This window comes from Octopus sinensis, linkage group LG5 (genome assembly GCF_006345805.1).
Source record: "Octopus sinensis linkage group LG5, ASM634580v1, whole genome shotgun sequence".
Lineage (NCBI taxonomy): Eukaryota > Metazoa > Mollusca > Cephalopoda > Octopoda > Octopodidae > Octopus > Octopus sinensis.
Window position 1 is genome coordinate 47,224,140 of NC_043001.1, and position 21,016 is coordinate 47,245,155.

The 21,016-nt window shown below is 40.7% G+C and overlaps 8 non-coding genes across 8 annotated transcripts; all 8 read left to right on the forward strand.

Annotated features, from left to right (window-relative positions):
• Positions 1–1,201: 1,201 nt before the first annotated feature.
• On the forward strand, positions 1,202–1,272 carry Trnag-gcc. The gene has a single exon. It is a non-coding gene; the product is annotated as a tRNA-Gly (tRNA).
• Positions 1,273–3,221: 1,949 nt separating this feature from the next.
• Trnag-gcc lies at positions 3,222–3,292 on the forward strand. Its single transcript has one exon. It is a non-coding gene; the product is annotated as a tRNA-Gly (tRNA).
• A 5,074-nt stretch (positions 3,293–8,366) lies between these two features.
• On the forward strand, positions 8,367–8,437 carry Trnag-gcc. Its single transcript has one exon. It is a non-coding gene; the product is annotated as a tRNA-Gly (tRNA).
• A 2,624-nt stretch (positions 8,438–11,061) lies between these two features.
• On the forward strand, positions 11,062–11,132 carry Trnag-ccc. Its single transcript has one exon. It is a non-coding gene; the product is annotated as a tRNA-Gly (tRNA).
• A 3,588-nt stretch (positions 11,133–14,720) lies between these two features.
• On the forward strand, positions 14,721–14,791 carry Trnag-gcc. Its single transcript has one exon. It is a non-coding gene; the product is annotated as a tRNA-Gly (tRNA).
• A 1,959-nt stretch (positions 14,792–16,750) lies between these two features.
• Positions 16,751–16,821, forward strand: Trnag-gcc. The gene has a single exon. It is a non-coding gene; the product is annotated as a tRNA-Gly (tRNA).
• Positions 16,822–17,437: 616 nt separating this feature from the next.
• Positions 17,438–17,508, forward strand: Trnag-ccc. The gene has a single exon. It is a non-coding gene; the product is annotated as a tRNA-Gly (tRNA).
• A 2,724-nt stretch (positions 17,509–20,232) lies between these two features.
• Trnag-ccc lies at positions 20,233–20,302 on the forward strand. The gene has a single exon. It is a non-coding gene; the product is annotated as a tRNA-Gly (tRNA).
• The last annotated feature ends 714 nt before the right edge of the window (positions 20,303–21,016 follow it).

Below are 21,016 nucleotides of genomic sequence, written 5' to 3' on the forward strand. Positions count from 1 at the left end.
CAGTTTCTGGCTTTCTGGATTTATTGATTGTTGTCATAGATAACAACGAATAAATAGTAATTCAGTTTCGGTTACGTTTGAAATCATTTCATTTCATAACGACAATATTTTGTGGAAAAAACATGAACACTGTTATGTTATCTCTCCCTTCTGGTGTTTATTTATGCTGAAAATTTTGTCCATACTAATGAAAGTCATTAACACGGTTCTCCATTTTTAAGAACGTGAATCCTTTAACCTTCATTCTACCATTGTTATACTTGTATCTCAGTATGTGATGGATCCATCTGAACGTCTTTGTATTTATTTTACGTTGTTGATATTTTACTTAGGGTATGGACTTAATACAGGATTAAGGATTCAAAAGGGGGCCAGTATATTCCATGATGGATCTATAAATGGTTCGTATATCAGTCTTGGTTTTAGTTGTAATTTTTCCGAAGAACTTCATGACCTTGGGTAGAAGATTTTGTTCCAGTGTAAGTTGACCAGTAACAAACTTCTTCCTGGATAGAGTACCAACTTAAAACGGACTATGTTTAATTCCCATTCAGAAAGAAATTAATACATCACCGTATATCAAGGAATTACTTTTCACTTCATTTTAAAAATGTAACGAGATAAGGAAATACATCAAATGGTCCAATGCCATAAATTTGGATAAATATGTTAAGAAGTGATGTACAGAATATCCGAACTTTTCATTAAATTACATAGCCTCGGGCCAACCAAAGCCTTGTTAGTGGATTTGGTAGACGAAGCCTGTGGTGTATATATCTATCTATCTATCTATCTATCTATCTATCTATCTATCTATCTATCTATCTATCTATCTATCTATCTATCTATCTATCTATCTATATCTTTTATCTTTTACATGTTTCAGTCATTTCACCGCGGCCATTCTGGGGCACCGCCTTATACATATGTGTGTCTGTGTTTGTGTTTGTCCCCCTCGATCGCTTGACAACCGACGTTGGTTTCTTTACATCCCCGTAACTTAGCAGTTCGGCAAAACGGTAGAATAAATATCAGGCTTAAAATATGAGTACTGGAGTTGATTTGTTCGACTAAACTCTTCAAGGCCGTGCCCCAGTATAGCCAGAGTCCAAAGACTGAAACAAATAAGATAAAAAAGTAAAGATACGTACCAAACCTTTATATATATATATAGCAAATTATGTCATGTCAAATCATGTGCGCATCGGTGGTTCAGTGGTAGAATGCTCGCCTGCCACGCGGGCGGCCCGGGTTCGATTCCCGGCCGATGCAACTTTATTTTTTTAAAATTGCATTCTCTTTAATAGCTTTCTTTTTAAAGTAAAAAAAAAATGTTTCTTTGCAATAGGGTAGATGGGAGGAAGATCAATCGAAGCTGAAATCGTGTTGGGAGACCTCTTACCAATCACTTTTTGTATTCATGCGTGGTCACTTTAGGTCGGCGGTCTTCGTCTTCCTCTTGGAGAACACTGGCAGCGTGAAGAGGAGCAACATGAATATGTAGGCATCTGCAAGTCTTCCAGAAAAGAAACCTGGTCAAGGCCTGCATACAGGTGAAGATACCCTGGCCGACGGTGTTACTAGACACCACAGCAAATGCGACAGGATACGAACTAAATACCTGCTCCCCTTATCAAACTTCTCTCTTTCTCTTTCTTACTTTCTTTCTTTCTTTCTTCTTTCTTTCTTTCTTTCTATCTCTCTTTCTTTCTTTCTTTCTTTTTCTTTCTTTCTTTCTTTCTTTCTTTCTTTGTTTCTCTCTCTGTTTCTCCCTCTCTCTCTCTCTCTCTCACACACACACACACACACACACACACACAAACACAGACACACTCTCCTTGTTTGTCTGGTTGTCTGCCTACCTGCCCGCCCATTTGCCTGTCTGCCCGCGGGCGTGTCTGTCTGTCTGTCTGTCTGCCCGCGTGCGTGTCTGTCTGTCAGTCTGTGTCTCCCCCTCTCTCTCCCTCAGACACACACAAACACACACACACCCACACATCTCTGTTTGTCTGCCTACCTGCCCATTTACCTGTCTGTCTGTCTGTCTGTCTCTCTCTCTCTCTCTCTCTCTCTCTCTCCAAGATAAACATACTCCTTTTCTGTTTTTATGCCTGTCTGCCCGTTTGCCTGTCTGTCTGTCTGTCTCTGTCTCTTTCTGTCTCTCTCTCAGACACACACACTCTGTGCTTGCCTGTCCGTTTTCCTGTCTGCTGTCAGCCCTTTTACCTGTCTTTCTGTCTCTCTCAGACACACGCACTCTTTCTGTGTTTGCCTGTTTGCCCGTTTACCTGTCCGCTGTCTGCCCGTTTGCCCGTTTGTCTGCCTGCCTGTCTCTCTCTCTCTCTCTTAGACACACTCTGTGTTTGCCTGATTGCCCGTTTGCCCGTCTGTCTGTTTATCTCTCTATGTTTGTCTCTCAATATAAAAAAAAACTAGTACATAGTGCATGGCTCAGTGTGTAGGTCAATAACAGGACAGTCCGATGAGAGGGCAGGGGTTCGTGCCTCGTTACTAATACGACGGTGTGTCTGTGGTAAAGAACCATTACTATCCTTTTCTACCCTGGGCAAAAGACCCAAAATTTTGGGGGAGGGGGCCAGTCGCTTAGATCAATCTCAGTATGCAACTGGTACTTATTTTATCGACCCTGAAAGAAGGAAAGGCAAAGTCAACCTCGGCGGAATTTGAACTCAGAACGTAAAGACAGACGAAATACCTATTTCTTTACTACCCACAAGGGGCTAAACACAGATAGGACAAACAAGCACAGACAAACTGGTACTTCTTTAATCGACCCCGAACGGATGAAAGGCAAAGTTGACCTCGGCGGAATTTGAACTCAGAACGTAACCGCAGACGAAATACCACTAAGCATTTCACCCGACGTGCTAACGTTTCTTATTTCTTTATTGCACACAAGAGGCTAAACATAGAAGGGTCAAACAAGGATAGACAAACGGATTAAGTCGATTACATCGACCCCCGTGCGTAACTGGTACTTAATTTATCGACACCGAAAGGATGAAACGCAAAGTCAACCTCGGCGGAATTTTGAACTCAGAACGTAGCGGCGAACGAAATACCGCTAAGCATTCGGAATGAATATGTACCGCATCGAAGTTAAGATGTAATATACCAAACGCCATGCATAGAAAATTATAGCCATCTGATTTTAAATACATTGAGTATATTTGTATGAATAGTTAAGGACTTTTATGTAAGCATCAATGGTTCAGTGGTAGAATGCTCGCCTGCCACGCGTGCGGCCCGTGTTCGATTCCCGGTCGATGCACTGCTTATTTATATTTTCTTTTTTTCTTACAACATGTGACTGTCGTTCAATGATAGAATATTTGCCTACAATACAAGCGTCACAGATTCGTCTCCACCTGACTTTTTGTTGCAAAACGGAGACAACCATATACAAAAATTGTAACCTGTTGATTCGAAGTAGTTTCAGTATAACAGCTACCACAGTCGCAGACTTATGAGCCGCGAGCGGCTCGGGTTCGATTCCCGGTCGATGCAATAATCTTTTTTGAAAGAAAATTTACAATTTCTCGATAGTCATAAAACAGACCCATGAACATTCATTTTACTAATAACATCTACGACTTACATGTGGTTTTCCGAGTCAGCATCCGTTGTTCAATTGTAGTATGTTCGTCTGTCATAAATGGTTGCAAAACGGATAATATCGTACGTAAGAAAACAAGGGAACGAAATATAAGCTACATTAGTATCGGCAATAGAATAAGTACTCGGCATAAAAATAAAATACATACTCGGGCCGAGTAGTTGGATTAAATTCCTCCTGGCAGTGCACCAGCATGGCCACAGTATATGACAGAAACGAGTAAAAGAAAAGAAAGAAAAGATAATTTGAGATATATATCGTCGCGGTCGGTCGGTGGTTCAGTGGTAGAATTCTCGCCTCCCACGTGAGACCCGGGTTCGATTCCGGTCGATGCATTATGCATTAATTCTTGAATTTAATAAAAAAAAAATTTTTTTATTAAATATAAATGGTTGGGGAGCAGGCAGAATCGTTTGCTCGTCGGGCAAAATGCCTAGCGGACTTTCGTCTGTCTTTACGTTCTCAGTTCAAATTCTGCCGAGGTCGACTTTACCTTTCGTTCTCGATAAATTAAGTACCAGTCAAATACTGAGGTCGATGTGAATTGACTTACCCACTCCGCCAAAGTTACTCGCCTTGTGCCTAAATTTGAAACCAATGTAGGATGGTCGCAATGGGGATATATTAATATTTTCAAAAATACTTCACTTCCAGTTTCTGGCTTTCTGGATTTATTGATTGTTGTCATAGATAACAACGAATAAATAGTAATTCAGTTTCGATTACGCTTGAAATCATTTCATTTCATAACGACAATATTTTGTGGAAAAAACATGAACACTGTTATGTTATCTCCCCCTTCTGGTGTTTATTTATGCTGAAAATTTTGTCCATACTAATGAAAGTCATTAACACGGTTCTCCATTTTTAAGAACGTGAATCCTTTAACCTTCATTCTACCATTGTTATACTCGTATCTCAGTATGTGATGGATCCACCTGAACGTCTTTGTATTCATTTTACGTTGTTGATATTTTACTTAGGGTATGGACTTAATACAGGATTAAGGATTCAAAAGAGGGCCAGTATATTCCATGATGGATCTATAAATGGTTCGTATATCAGTCTTGGTTTTAGTTGTAATTTTTCCGAAGAACTTCATGACCTTGGGTAGAAGATTTTGTTCCAGTGTAAGTTGACCAGTAACAAACTTCTTCCTGGATAGAGTACCAACTTATAACTGACTGTGTTTAATTCCCATTCAGAAAGAAATTAATACATCACCGTATATCAAGGAATTACTTTTCACTTCTTTAGTGCTGTCACTCCTCAATTATAATTTTTTAAAATGTAACGAGATAAGGAAATACATCAAATGGTCCAATGCCATAAATTTGGATAAATACGTTAAGAAGTGATGTACAGAATATCCGAAATTTTCATTAAATTACATAGCCTCGGGCCAACCAAAGCCTTGTCAGTGGATTTGGTAGACGAAGCCTGTGGTGTATATTATCTATCTATCTATCTATCTATCTATCTATCTATCTATCTATCTATCTATCTATCTATCTATCTATATCTTTTATCTTTTACATGTTTCAGTCATTTCACCGCGGCCATGCTGGGGTACCGCCTTATACATATGTGTGTCTGAGTTTGTGTTTGTCCCCCACGACCGCTTGACAACCGACGTTGGTTTCTTTACATCCCCGCAACTTAGCGGTTCCGCAAAACGGTAGAATAAATATCAGGCTTAAGATATGAGTACTGGAGTTGATTCCCGGTCGATGCATTAATTTCTGGATTATTATTTTTTTTTAATTTTGTTTATTTAATATAAATGGTGGGAGCTGACGGACAGAATCGTTTGCTCGTCGGGCAAAATGCCTAGCGGACTTTCGTCTGTCTTTACGTTCTCAGTTCAAATTCTGCCGAGGTCGACTTTACCTTTCGTTCTCGATAAATTAAGTACCAGTCAAATACTTGGGTCGATGTGAATTGACTTACCCACTCCGCCAAAATTACTCGCCTTGTGCCTAAATTTGAAACCAATGTAGGATGGTCGCAATGGCGATATATTAATATTTTCAAAAATACTTCACTTCCAGTTTCTGGCCTTCTGGATTTATTGATTGTTGTCATAGATAACAACGAATAAATAGTAATTCAGTTTCGGTTACGCTTGAAATCATTTCATTTCATAACGACAATATTTTGTGGAAAAAACATGAACACTGTTATGTTATCTCCCCCTTCTTGTGTTAATTAATGCTGAAAATTTTGTCCATACGAATGAAAGTCATTAACACGGTTCTCCATTTTTAAGAACGTGAATCCTTTAACCTTCATTCTACCATTGTTATACTTGTATCTCAGTATGTGATGGATCCATCTGAACGTCTTTGTATTTATTTTACGTTGTTGATATTTTACTTAGGGTATGGACTAAGTCCAGGATTAAGGAGCGAAAGAGGGCCAGTATATTCCATGATGGATCTATAAATATGAGTACTGGAGTTGATTTGTTCGACTAAAGTCTTCAAGGCCGTGCCCCAGTATAGCCAGAGTCCAGGCAGACTCGTTTGGTGAGCAGGCAGAATCGTTTGCTCGTCGGGCAAAATGCCTAGCGGACTTTCGTCTGTCTTTACGTTCTCAGTTCAAATTCTGCCGAGGTCGACTTTACCTTTCGTTCTCGATAAATTAAGTACCAGTCAAATACTGAGGTCGATGTGAATTGACTTACCCACTCCGCCAAAATTACTCGCCTTGTGCCTAAATTTGAAACCAATGTAGGATGGTCGCAATGGGGATATATTAATATTTTCAAAAATACTTCACTTCCAGTTTCTGGCTTTCTGGATTTATTGATTGTTGTCATAGATAACAACGAATAAATAGTAATTCAGTTTCGATTACGCTTGAAATCATTTCATTTCATAACGACAATATTTTGTGGAAAAAACATGAACACTGTTATGTTATCTCCCCCTTCTGGTGTTTATTTATGCTGAAAATTTTGTCCATACTAATGAAAGTCATTAACACGGTTCTCCATTTTTAAGAACGTGAATCCTTTAACCTTCATTCTACCATTGTTATACTCGTATCTCAGTATGTGATGGATCCACCTGAACGTCTTTGTATTCATTTTACGTTGTTGATATTTTACTTAGGGTATGGACTTAATACAGGATTAAGGATTCAAAAGAGGGCCAGTATATTCCATGATGGATCTATAAATGGTTCGTATATCAGTCTTGGTTTTAGTTGTAATTTTTCCGAAGAACTTCATGACCTTGGGTAGAAGATTTTGTTCCAGTGTAAGTTGACCAGTAACAAACTTCTTCCTGGATAGAGTACCAACTTATAACTGACTGTGTTTAATTCCCATTCAGAAAGAAATTAATACATCACCGTATATCAAGGAATTACTTTTCACTTCTTTAGTGCTGTCACTCCTCAATTATAATTTTTAAAAATGTAACGAGATAAGGAAATACATCAAATGGTCCAATGCCATAAATTTGGATAAATACGTTAAGAAGTGATGTACAGAATATCCGAACTTTTCATTAAATTACATAGCCTCGGGCCAACCAAAGCCTTGTCAGTGGATTTGGTAGACGAAGCCTGTGGTGTATATTATCTATCTATCTATCTATCTATCTATCTCTATCTATCTATCTATCTATCTATCTATCTATATCTTTTATCTTTTACATGTTTCAGTCATTTCACCGCGGCCATGCTGGGGTACCGCCTTATACATATGTGTGTCTGAGTTTGTGTTTGTCCCCCACGACCGCTTGACAACCGACGTTGGTTTCTTTACATCCCCGCAACTTAGCGGTTCGGCAAAACGGTAGAATAAATATCAGGCTTAAGATATGAGTACTGGAGTTGATTCCCGGTCGATGCATTAATTTCTGGATTATTATTATTTTTTTAATTTGTTTATTTAATATAAATGGTTGGTGAGCTGGCAGAATCGTTTGCTCGTCGGGCAAAATGCCTAGCGGACTTTCGTCTGTCTTTACGTTCTCAGTTCAAATTCTGCCGAGGTCGACTTTACCTTTCGTTCTCGATAAATTAAGTACCAGTCAAATACTTGGGTCGATGTGAATTGACTTACCCACTCCGCCAAAATTACTCGCCTTGTGCCTAAATTTGAAACCAATGTAGGATGGTCGCAATGGCGATATATTAATATTTTCAAAAATACTTCACTTCCAGTTTCTGGCCTTCTGGATTTATTGATTGTTGTCATAGATAACAACGAATAAATAGTAATTCAGTTTCGGTTACGTTGCTTGAAATCATTTCATTTCATAACGACAATATTTTGTGGAAAAAACATGACACTGTTATGTTATCTCCCCTTCTTGTGTTAATTAATGCTGAAATTTTGTCCATACGAATGAAAGTTATTAACACGGTTCTCCATTTTTAAGAACGTGAATCCTTTAACCTTCATTCTACCATTGTTATACTTGTATCTCAGTATGTGATGGATCCATCTGAACGTCTTTGTATTTATTTTACGTTGTTGATATTTTACTTAGGGTATGGGCTAAGTCCAGGATTAAGGATTCGAAAGAGGGCCAGTATATTCCATGATGGATCTATAAATATGAGTACTGGAGTTGATTTGTTCGACTAAAGTCTTCAAGGCCGTGCCCCAGTATAGCCAGAGTCCAAAGACTGAAACAAATAAGATAAAAAAGTAAAGATACGTACCAAACCTTTTATATATATATAGCAAATTATTTCAAGTTAACTCATGTACGCATCGGTGGTTCAGTGGTAGAATGCTCGCCTGCCACGCGGGCGGCCCGGGTTCGATTCCCGGCCGATGCAACTTTATATTTTCTTAAAATTGCATTCTCTTTAATAGCTTTCATTTTAAATTTAAAAAAATGTTTCTTTGCAATAGGGTGGATGGGAGGAAGATCAATCGAAGCTGAAATCTTGTTGGGAGACCTCTTACCAATCACATTTTGTTTTCATGCGTGGACACTTTAGGTCGGCGGTCTTCGCCTTCCTCTTGGAGAACACTGGCAGCGTGAAGAGGAGCAACATGAATATGTAGGCATCTGCAAGTCTTCCAGAAAAGAAACCTGGTCAAGGCCTGCATACAGGTGAAGATAGCCTGGCCGACGGTGTTACTAGACACCACAGCAAATGCGACAGGATACGAACTAAATACCTGCTCCCCTCATCAAACTTCTCTCTACCTCTCTTTCTCTTTCTTACTTTCGTTCTTTCTTTCTTTCTTTTTTTCTTTCTTTCTTTCTTTCTCTCTCTCTTTCTCTCTCTCTCTCTCTCTCTCTCTCACACACACACACACACAACACAGACACACTCTCTTTGTTTGTCTGCCTACCTGCCCGCCCATTTGCCTGTCTGCCCGCGTGCGTGTCTGTCTGTCTGTCTGCGTATTTGTCTGTCAGTCTGTGTCTCTCCCCTCTCTCTCTCCCTCCCTCAGACACACACAAACACCCACCCACACATCTCTGTTTGTCTGCCTGCCTGCCCATTTACCTGTCTGTCTGTCTGTCTGTCTGTCTCTCTCTCTTTTAGATAAACTTACTCCTTTTCTGTTTTATGCCTGTCTGCCCGTTTGCCTGTCTGTCTGCCTGTCTGTCTGTCTCTTTCTCTCTCTCCCAGTCTCTCTCTGTCTCTTTCTGTCCCTCTCTCAGACACACACACTCTGTGCTTGCCTGTCTGCCTGTTTTCCTGTCTGCTGTCAGCCCTTTTACCTGTCTGTCTGTCTCTCTCAGACACACGCACTCTTTCTGTGTTTGCCTGTTTGCCCGTTTACCTATCCGCTGTCTGCCCGTTTGCCCGTTTGCCTGCCTGTCTCTGTCTCTCTCTCTCTCTTAGACACACTCTGTGTTTGCCTGATTGCCCGTTTGCCCGTCTGTCTGTTTATCTCTCTATGTTTGTCTCTCTCAATATAAAAAAAACTAGTACATAGTGCATGGCTCAGTGTGTAGGTCAATAACAGGACAGTTCGATGAGAGGGCAGGGGTTCGTGCCTCGTTACTAATACGACGGTGTGTCTGTGGTAAAGAACCATTACTATCCTTTTCTACCCTGGGCACAAGACCCGAAATTTTGGGGGAGGGGGCCAGTCGCTTAGATCAATCTCAGTATGCAACTGGTACTTATTTTATCGAAACCCGAAAGAAGGAAAGGCAAAGTCAACCTCGGCGGAATTTGAACTCAGAACGTAAAGACAGACGAAATACCTATTTCTTTACTACCCACAAGGGGCTAAACACAGATAGGACAAACAAGGACAGACACACGGATTAAGTCGATTATATCGACCCCAGTGCGTAACTGGTACTTCTTTAATCGACCCCGAACGGATGAAAGGCAAAGTCGACCTCGGCGGAATTTGAACTCAGAACGTAACCGCAGACGAAATACCACTAAGCATTTCACCCGACGTGCTAACGTTTCTTATTTCTTTATTGCACACAAGAGGCTAAACATAGAAGGGTCAAACAAGGATAGACAAACGGATTAAGTCGATTACATCGACCCCCGTGCGTAACTGGTACTTAATTTATCGACACCGAGGGGATGAAACGCAAAGTCAACCTCGGCGGAATTTTGAACTCAGAACGTAGCGGCGAACGAAATACCGCTAAGCATTCGGAATGAATATGTACCGCATCATCGAAGTTAAGATGTAATATACCAAACGCCATGCATAGAAAATTATAGCCATCTGATTTTAAATACATTGAGTATATTTGTATGATATAGTTAAGACTTTTATGTAAGCATCAATGGTTCAGTGGTAGATGCTCGCTCGCCTGCCACGCGTGCGGCCCGTGTTCGATTCCCCCGGTCGATGCACTGCTTATTATATTTCTTTTTTCTTACAAATTGTGACTGTCGTTCAATGATGATAGAATATTTGCCTACAATACAAGCGTCACAGATTCGTCTCCACCTGACTTTTTGTTGCAAAACGGAGACAACCATATACAAAAATTGTAACCTGTTGATGCGAAGTAGTTTCAGTATAACAGCTACCACAGTCGCAGACTTATGAGCCGCGAGCGGCTCGGGTTCGATTCCCGGTCGATGCAATAATCTTTTTTGAAAGAAAATTTACAATTTCTCGATAGTCATAAAACAGACCCATTGAACATTCATTTTACTAATAACATCTACGACTTACATGTGGTTTTCCGAGTCAGCATCCGTTGTTCAATTGTAGTATGTTCGTCTGTCATAAATGGTTGCAAAACGGATAATATCGTACGTAAGAAAACAAGGGAACGAAATATAAGCTACATTAGTATCGGCAATAGAATAAGTACTCGGCATAAAAATAAAATACATACTCGGGCCGAGTAGTTGGATTAAAATTCCTCCTGGCAGTGCACCAGCATGGCCACAGTCATATGACAGAAACGCATAAAAGAAAACATAAAAGATAATTTGGAATCTCTCGTTCGTCGGCATCGGTGGTTCAGTGGTAGAATTCTCGCCTCCCACGTGAGTGACCCGGGTTCGATTCCCGGTCGATGCATTAATTTCTTGAATTTAAAAAAAAATAAATTTTTTATTAAATATAAATGGTTGGTGAGCAGGCAGAATCGTTTGCTCGTCGGGCAAAATGCCTAGCGGACTTACACTGTCTTACGTTCTCAGTTCAAATTCTGCCGAGGTCGACTTTACCTTTCGTTCTCGATAAATTAAGTACCAGTCAAATACTGAGGTCGATGTGAATTGACTTACCCACTCCGCCAAAATTACTCGCCTTGTGCCTAAATTTGAAACCAATGTAGGATGGTTGCAATGGGGATATATTAATATTTTCCAAAATACTTCACTTCCAGTTTCTGGCTTTCTGGATTTATTGATTGTTGTCATAGATAACAACGAATAAATAGTAATTCAGTTTCGGTTACGCTTGAAATCATTTCATTTCATAACGACAATATTTTGTGGAAAAAACATGAACACTGTTATGTTATCTCCCCGCTTTGGTGTTTATTTATGCTGAAAATTTTGTCCATACTAATGAAAGTCATTAACACGGTTCTCCATTTTTAAGAACGTGAATCCTTTAACCTTCATTCTACCATTGTTATACTTGTATCTCAGTATGTGATGGATCCATCTGAACATCTTTGTATTTATTTTACGTTGTTGATATTTTACTTAGGGTATGGACTTTAATACAGGATTAAGGATTCAAAAGAAGGCCAGTATATTCCATGATGGATCTATAAATGGTTCGTATATCAGTCTTGGTTTTAGTTGTAATTTTTCCGAAGAACTTCATGACCTTGGGTAGAAGATTTTGTTCCAGTGTAAGTTGACTAGTAATAAACTTCTTCCTGTATAGAGTACCAACTTATAACGGACTGTGTTTAATTCCCATTCAGAAAGAAATTAATACATCACCGTATATCAAGGAATTACTTTTCACTTCTTTAGTGCTGTCACTCCTCATTTGTAATTTTAAAAAATGTAACGAGATAAGGAAATACATCAAATGGTCCAATGCCATAAATTTGGATAAATATGTTAAGAAGTGATATACAGAATATCCGAACTTTTCATTAAATTACATAGCCTCGGTCCAACCAAAGCCTTGTCAGTGGATTTGGTAGACGAAGCCTGTGGTGTATATTATCTATCTATCTATCTATCTATCTATCTATCTATCTATCTATCTATCTATCTATCTATCTATCTATCTATCTAGACCATCGATACTTGGAGGCAGTCCTGAGAGCGGCTGGTTTCGCTCCCGTCTTCTGCGGCTGGATAGCTGCCTTGTACAGAGGCATCCGTTCGGTAATTCGCGTAAATGGACATCTATCGAGACCTTTCGACAATGCACGTTCGGTCCGTCAGGGATGCCCCCTCTCGGCGCTTCTATACGTATTGACTCTTGAGCCACTACTGCGGAAGCTGGCGACTCTAAGGGGCATCCCGCGAGAATTGGGATGCGGGACGAGCGTGTCTGCATACGCGGACGACGTCACCGTCATAGTGTCTAGTCACGAGCACATCGAGCTGGTCGCGCGAGACGACACTGAAAAACTACGAAGCGGTGACAGGAGCGAAAATCAACCGGGAAAAGTCAGTGGGCTTGCGACTAGGCACCTGGAGAAGCAAGAAGCCATGCCGTCCACCAGCGCCTCCGTCGTGGGACGCTGGACCGACGGCCCGGTGCCCGGTTGAGTTGCTCGGGGTCTGGTTTGGTCCGGACCTCCAAGTGGAGAAGAACTGGAACGAGATAACGAGTAGGGTGGTCACTCTCGTCCGGCAATGCCGAGGAGAGAGGAAACTGTCCCTAAAAGGTCGAGCGGAGGTGGTGAACACGTACATCGCGTCCGTCATCTACTACCGCCTGACCGTCGTACCTTGTCCCGACCCTACCATCACCAAACTACAACGCATTCTCTTTCGCTTCTTTGTGGAAAGGATGCGTCCCGATGGTCAGGCGATCCATTTGCGGTCAACACCCGTTAAAAGGAGGGCTGGGCATGCCGTGGTTGATGATGCGCAGATACGCGCTGAGACTGCGACATCTCTGGCTCTATGTAGACGACGGTGAACAGGTGTGGTCGCCGTTTGTGAGGCACGCTTTCCCGCAGCTCGTCTCCATGACCGAACTGCAGTCGTGGATCAAAAAGAGGCCGAGGAAGGGCGAATGGCACCGCGAGTGTCGCGTTGCTCTCAAGCAACTCTGCCGTCCTGGGTCGACCTTAAGTGACTCAACACAACCAAAGCATTCTATAGGGGTTTAGTGGAGGGGAGGTACGACGACGAGCTCGGGGCGAACCTGGGACGTCGACGAGGAGTACCTGACCCGCCTGTTCAGGACGACTTTCGGGCCAGGGCCCATGGACAACTTCCAGAGATCCCTGGCCTGGCAGTGCTACCGAGAAGCGCTACCCGTTCGGGATAAGCTCTACAGACACGGCTCGAGAAACACGGGGCCGACCTGCCCGAGATGCGGTCAGAGCGACGAAACCGTTCTGCACGCACTCGTTCCGTGTCCAACAATTTCCGACCTGTGGGCTTATGTCGAACAACTGCTGTCACGTGTGGGACGAGTCGGTTTATCAGCTGAGTCTATCGTCAATATTGTCACGCCTCCTTCCTTCAAACGGGAAGGAAGAGCTATTTTCATCATCCTTGTGGCTATGGCGAAAGAATGTATCTGGTGGACGCGTCTGAAAGGATTGGAGACAAACACTTTCCTCTCTGGTCAATCGCTCATCAACTTCTTCAAGTATCACTTGAAGAGGAAAGTGAGAGTAGAGAGGCAAGTTTTGTCTAGTGAATGTTTTAAAAAGAGATGGGTGAATGTAGCAAGGATGGCACGTATGAATGACGAAGCCACCTTGACTATGATTCTATGAACCATAAAAATTTATACAGAGAGTTGCTTATTTGCAAAAAAAAAAAAAAGAAATATAACATGTGACTTCATTGACCGAGGTTACCGTGGTCTTTTCCGTAGGCTTTTCTTTCCACGGGTAAACCTCACCTGTCCTCCCCTTTACACTTCATATTGACATTTCTGTGATAACGATCCCTATTATTCATTTTTTTTCTCCCCCCCTTTTTTTTAAACCCTCCCTTTTTTTTTGTCCTTTTTCTTTCCTTTTACGATCCCTTTTGATCAAAAACCACCACTCTCTTTTTTTTTTATTTTTTTTTTTTTACCCCCAAAAGAAAAGCTCTACCTTGTAATTTGTTCTATCTGTGTGCAGCCCTGTGTGGCTAATAAAGAAACATATCTATCTAACTATCTATATCTTTTATCTTTTGCATGTTTCAGTCATTTCACCGCGGCCATTCTGGAGCACCGCCTTATACATATGTGTGTCTGTGTTTGTGTTTGTCCCCCTCGATTGCTTGACAACCGACGTTGGTTTCTTTACATCCCCGTAACTTAGCGGTTCGGCAAAACGGTAGAATAAATATCAGGCTTAAAATATGAGTACTGGAGTTGATTTGTTCGACTAAACTCTTCAAGGCCGTGCCCCAGTATAGCCGGAGTCCAAAGACTGAAACAAATAAGATAAAAAAGTAAAGATACGTACCAAAACTTTTATATATATAGCAAATTATGACAAGTAAACTCATGTGCGCATCGGTGGTTCAGTGGTAGAATGCTCGCCTGCCACGCGGGCGGCCCGGGTTCGATTCCCGGCCGATGCAACTTTGCTTTTTTTAAAATTGCATTCTCTTTAATAGCTTCCTTTTTAAATTAAAAAAAATGTTTCTTTGCAATAGGGTGGATGGGAAGAAGATCAATCGAAGCTGAAATCTTGTTGGGAGACCTCTTACCAATCACTTTTTGTTTTCATGCGTGGACACTTTAGGTCGGCGGTCTTCGCCTTCCTCTTGGAGAACACTGGCAGCGTGAAGAGGAGCAACATGAATATGTAGGCATCTGCAAGTCTTCCAGAAAAGAAACCTGGTCAAGGCCTGCATACAGGTGAAGATACCCTGGCCGACGGTGTTACTAGACACCACAGCAAATGCGACAGGATACGAACTTAATACCTGCTCCCCTCATCAAACTTCTCTCTACCTCTCTTTCTCTTTCTTACTTTCGTTCTTTCTTTCTTTCTTTTTTTCTTTCTTTCTTTCTTTCTCTCTCTCTCTCTTTCTCTCACTCTCTCTCTCTCTCTCACACACACACACACACACAACACAGACACACTCTCTTTGTTTGTCTGCCTACCTGCCCGCCCATTTGCCTGTCTGCCCGCGTGCGTGTCTGTCTGTCTGTCTGCGTATTTGTCTGTCAGTCTGTGTCTCTCCCCCTCTCTCTCTCTCCCTCCCTCAGACACAAACAAACACCCACCCACACATCTCTGTTTGTCTGCCTGCCTGCCCATTTACCTGTCTGTCTTTCTGTCTGTCTGTCTGTCTCTCTCTCTCTCTCTCTCTCTCTCTCTCTCTTTTAGATAAACTTACACCTTTTCTGTTTTATGCCTGTCTGCCCGTTTGCCTGTCTGTCTGTCTGTCTGTCTCTTTCTCTCTCTCCCAGTCTCTCTCTGTCTCTTTCTGTCTCTCTCTGAGACACACACACTCTGTGCTTGCCTGTCTGCCTGTTTTCCTGTCTGCTGTCAGCCCTTTTACCTGTCTGTCTGTCTCTCTCAGACACACGCAATCTTTCTGTGTTTGCCTGTTTGCCCGTTTACCTATCCACTGTCTGCCCGTTTACCCGTTTGCCTGCCTGTCTGTCTCTCTCTCTCTCTTAGACACACTCTGTGTTTGCCTGATTGCCCGTTTGCCCGTCTGTCTGTTTATCTCTCTATGTTTGTCTCTCTCAATATAAAAAAAACTAGTACATAGTGCATGGCTCAGTGTGTAGGTCAATAACAGGACAGTTCGATGAGAGGGCAGGGGTTCGTGCCTCGTTACTAATACGACGGTGTGTCTGTGGTAAAGAACCATTACTATCCTTTTCTACCCTGGGCACAAGAACCGAAATTTAGGGGGAGGGGGCCAGTCGCTTAGATCAATCTCAGTATGCAACTGGTACTTATTTTATCGAGCCCGAAAGAAGGAAAGGCAAAGTCAACCTCGGCGGAATTTGAACTCAGAACGTAAAGACAGACGAAATACCTATTTCTTTACTACCCACAAGGGGCTAAACACAGATAGGACGAACAAGGACAGACACACGGATTAAGTCGATTATATCGACCCCAGTGCGTAACTGGTACTTCTTTAATCGACCCCGAACGGATGAAAGGCAAAGTCGACCTCGGCGGAATTTGAACTCAGAACGTAACCGCAGACGAAATACCACTAAGCATTTCACCCGACGTGCTAACGTTTCTTATTTCTTTATTGCACACAAGAGGCTAAACATAGAAGGGACAAACAAGGATAGACAAACGGATTAAGTCGATTACATCGACCCCAGTGCGTAACTGGTACTTAATTTATCGACACCGAGAGGATGAAACGCAAAGTCAACCTCGGAGGAATTTTGAACTCAGGATGCAGCGGCGAACGAAATACCGCTAAGCATTAGGAATGAATATGTACCGCATCGAAACTAAGATGTGACATACCAAACGCCATGCATAGAAAATTATAGCCATCTGATTTTAAATACATTGAGTATATTTGTATGAATAGTTGAACACTTTCATGTAAGCATCGATGGTTCAGTGGTAGAATGCTCGTCTGCCACGCGGGCGGCCCGGGTTCGATTCCCGGTCGATGCACTGCTTACTTATTTTTTTCTTTTTTCTTACAACATGTGACGGTGGTTCAATGATAGAATATTCGCCTACAATACAAGCGTCACCATTTCGTCTCTCTCCATCTGACTTTTTGTTGCAAAACGGAGACAACCATATACAAAAATTGTAACCTGTTGATTCGAAGTAGTTTTAGTATAACAACTACCACAGTCGCAAACTTATGAGCCGCGAGCGGCTCGGGTTCGATTCCCGGTCGATGCAATAATCTTTTTTGAAAGAAAATTTACAATTTTTCGATAGTCATAAAACAGACACATGAACATTTATTTTACTAATAACATCTACGCCTTACATGTGGTTTTCCGAGTCAGCATCCGTTGTTCAATTGTAGTATGTTCGTCTGCCATAAATGGTTGCAAAACGGATAATATCGTACGTAAGAAAACAAGGGAAGGAAATATAAGCTACATTAGTATCGGCAATAGAATAAGTACCCGGCATAAAAATAAAATACATACTCGGGCCGAGTAGTTGGATTAAAATTCCTCCAGGCAGTGCACCAGCATGGCCACAGTTATATGACAGAAACGAGTAAAAGAAAAGATAAAAGATAATTTGAGATATATATCGTTCGTCGGCATCGGTGGTTCAGTGGTAGAATTCTCGCCTCCCACGTGAGTGACCCGGGTTCGATTCCCGGTCGATGCATTAATTTCTTGAATTTTTTTTTTTTAATTTGTTTATTTAATATAAATGGTTGGTGAGCTGGCAGAATCGTTTGCTCGTCGGGCAAAATGCCTAGCGGACTTTCGTCTGTCTTTATGTTCTCAGTTCAAATTCTACCGTGGTCGACTTTACCTTTCGTTCTCGATAAATTAAGTACCAGTCAAATACTGGGGTCGATGTGAATTGACTTACCCACTCCGCCAAAATTACTCGCCTTGTGCCTAAATTTGAAACCAATGTAGGATGGTCGCAATGGGGATATATTGATATTTTCAAAAATACTTCACTTCCAGTTTCTGGCTTTCTGGATTTATTGATTGTTTAACGAATAAATAGTAATTCAGTTTCGGTTACGCTTGAAATCATTTCATTTCATAACGACAATATTTTGTGGAAAAAACATGAACACTGTTATGTTATCTCCCCGCTTTGGTGTTTATTTATGCTGAAAATTTTGTCCATACTAATGAAAGTCATTAACACGGTTCTCTATTTTTAAGAACGTGAATCCTTTAACCTTCATTCTACCATTGTTATACTTGTATCTCAGTATGTGATGGATCCATCTGAACGACTTTGTATTTATTTTACGTTGTTGATATTTTACTAAGGGTATGGACTTAATACAGGATTAAGGATTCAAAAGAGGGTCAGTATATTCCATGATGGATCTATAAATGGTTCGTATATCAGTCTTGGTTTTAGTTGTAATTTTTCCGAAGAACTTCATGACCTTGGGTAGAAGATTTTGTTCCAGCGTAAGTTGACCAGTAACAAACTTCTTCCTGGATAGAGTACCAATTTATAACGGACTGTGTTTAATTCCCATTCAGAAAGAAATTAATACATCACCGTATATCAAGGAATTACTTTTCACTTCTTTAGTGCTGTCACTCCTCAATTATAATTTTAAAAAATGTAACGAGATAAGGAAATACATCAAATGGTCCAATGCCATAAATTTGGATAAATATGTTAAGAAGTGATGTACAGAATATCCGAACTTTTCATTAAATTACGTAGCCTCGGGCCAACCAAAGCCTTGTTAGTGGATTTGGTAGACGAAGCCTGTGGTGTATATTATCTATCTATCTATCTATCTATCTATCTATCTATCTATCTATCTATCTATCTATCTATCTATCTATATCTTTTATCTTTTACATGTTTCAGTCATTTCACCGCGGCCATTCTGGGGCACCGCCTTATACATATGTGTGTCTGTGTTTTGTTTGACCCCCTCGATCGCTTGACAACCGACGTTGGTTTCTTTACATCCCCGTAACTTAGCGGTTCGGCAAAACGGTAGAATAAATATCAGGCTTAAAACATGAGTACTGGAGTTGATTTGCTCGACTAAACTCTTCAAGGCCGTGCCCCAGTATAGCCAGAGTCCAAAGACTGAAACAAATAAGATAAAAAAGTAAAGATACGTACCAAACCTTTTATATATATATAGCAAATTATATATATAGCAAAATATATATAGCAAATTATTCCAAGTTATCTCATGTGAATTCTTTAACCTTCAGTCTGTCATTGTAATACTTGTATCTCAGTATGTGATGTGTCCATCTGAACGCCTTTCAACTGATTTCACGTTGTCGATGTTTTCCTTGGGGTATGGATTTCATGCAGAATTAAGGATTTAAAAGAGGGCCAGTATATTCCACTATGGATCTATAAATGGTTTTGTATATCAGTCTTAGTTTTAGAAGTAATTTTTCCGAGGGATTTCATGAACTTGGATAAAATATTTTGTTCTATTGTAAGTTGACCATTAACAAACTACTTCCTGGATAGAGTACCAACCTATAACGGACTATGTTTAATTCCTTTCTAGAAAGAAATGAATACATCACCGTATATCAAGGACTCACTCTTCATTTCTTTAGTGCTGCCACTGCTTAATATTAGCTTAAAAAAAAACTGAAACGTGGTAAAGGAACTATTGTTACACGTAATTCTGCTCGTATCAGTGGGTCAGTAACGGAATACTGATTTAAAGCTTGATTTTTAAACGATTCATCAATTCCCATCTACCAGGAAGGATGCCTGAGTTCGATTCCCAATCGATGCACTTTGCGTGATTTTATTTTTTTTCTACCCACAACATGTGGCTTACTGTCTAATACACTATTAGCATCGGTTGTTCAGTGGTAGAATGTTTGCCAACCATACAGGCATTACGGTTTCGATTCAATTTGATCTTTTTTCTAAATAGACGATTGCAAAACGAATCGTATAATATACAAAAATGTGTTGCCTACTGATTCAAAGTAATTTTAGTACAATAATTGTTATACAGATGGAAAATGGCGTCAGTGGCTCAGTGGTAGACTGTTTGCCTTTTTCGCGGGCAACCCTGGTTCGATTCCTTGTCGATGTAACTTTTTTGAAAGAAGTTTCCGATTCTTTTTGGATGGTTGCAACATTGATCGATAAATATATATTTTACCAATGACTTCGACGAGTATTGATGGTTCAGTTATCATATGTTCGCCTGCTACGCAGGCCTCACAGTTTTGACCGAATTTGATCATTGTTCTAAATAGATGATTGCAAAACAGATAATATCGAACGGAAAAAAAAAATAAAATAAAAAAATTAAAAATGCAACCTACCAATTCTGGATACTTTTAGTATATTTTATAGATAATTGGAAACAGTATATTTTATAGATAATTGGAAACAGCCTCACTGTTAGCATCGGTGGTTCAGTGGTAGAATTCTCGCCTCCCACACGAGTGGCCCGGGTTCGATTCCCGGTCATGCACTTTTTTGTTTTTTTTCTTGACTATTTCTTTTGTTTTTAATATAGATAATCACACAGGGGGTATATTAATATTTCAATGAATATATTATCTGCCATTCTGGATTTATTCATTGTTATCATCTTTCACACTGCTATAGGATTTACGGTTGAGCACCAACGAAATTGATGGCATTACCACTCAGAGATATCTTCAATCGTCATGATCTCCACCTCCTTCAACTAAGTAGAGAAAGGAAAACACTGATTCATTATTCAGCTTTTACTTGTTTCAGTAATTAAACTGCGTTCAGCAACTTCATGGCAGCTACTCTTTTGATGTATTTAAGAAAGCAACAGTCAAAATTAGGCAGTGAGATGAGGGCCTGTCGCTGTTGGCCATACCATGAGGCCTTGTCGCTGTTGGCCATACCATGAGGCCTTGTCGCTGTTGGCCATACCTCTCTCCCATTACATTTCTCGCTCATTCTCAGTTATTCAACATACTCAAGTCAGAAATACATACATTCTGTTACATACGTGCAATATTAGTTCAAGTTTTGGCACGAGGCTAGCGAGTTCGGATCAACTGGTACGTTTTATCGACTCCGAAAAGATGAAAAGCTAAGTCGACCTCAGAACATAAAGACGAACGAAATGCTGCTAAGCATTTTGCCTGGCGTGCAAACGATTCTGCCAGCTCGCCGCCTTAATAATAATATTAATAATAATAACAAG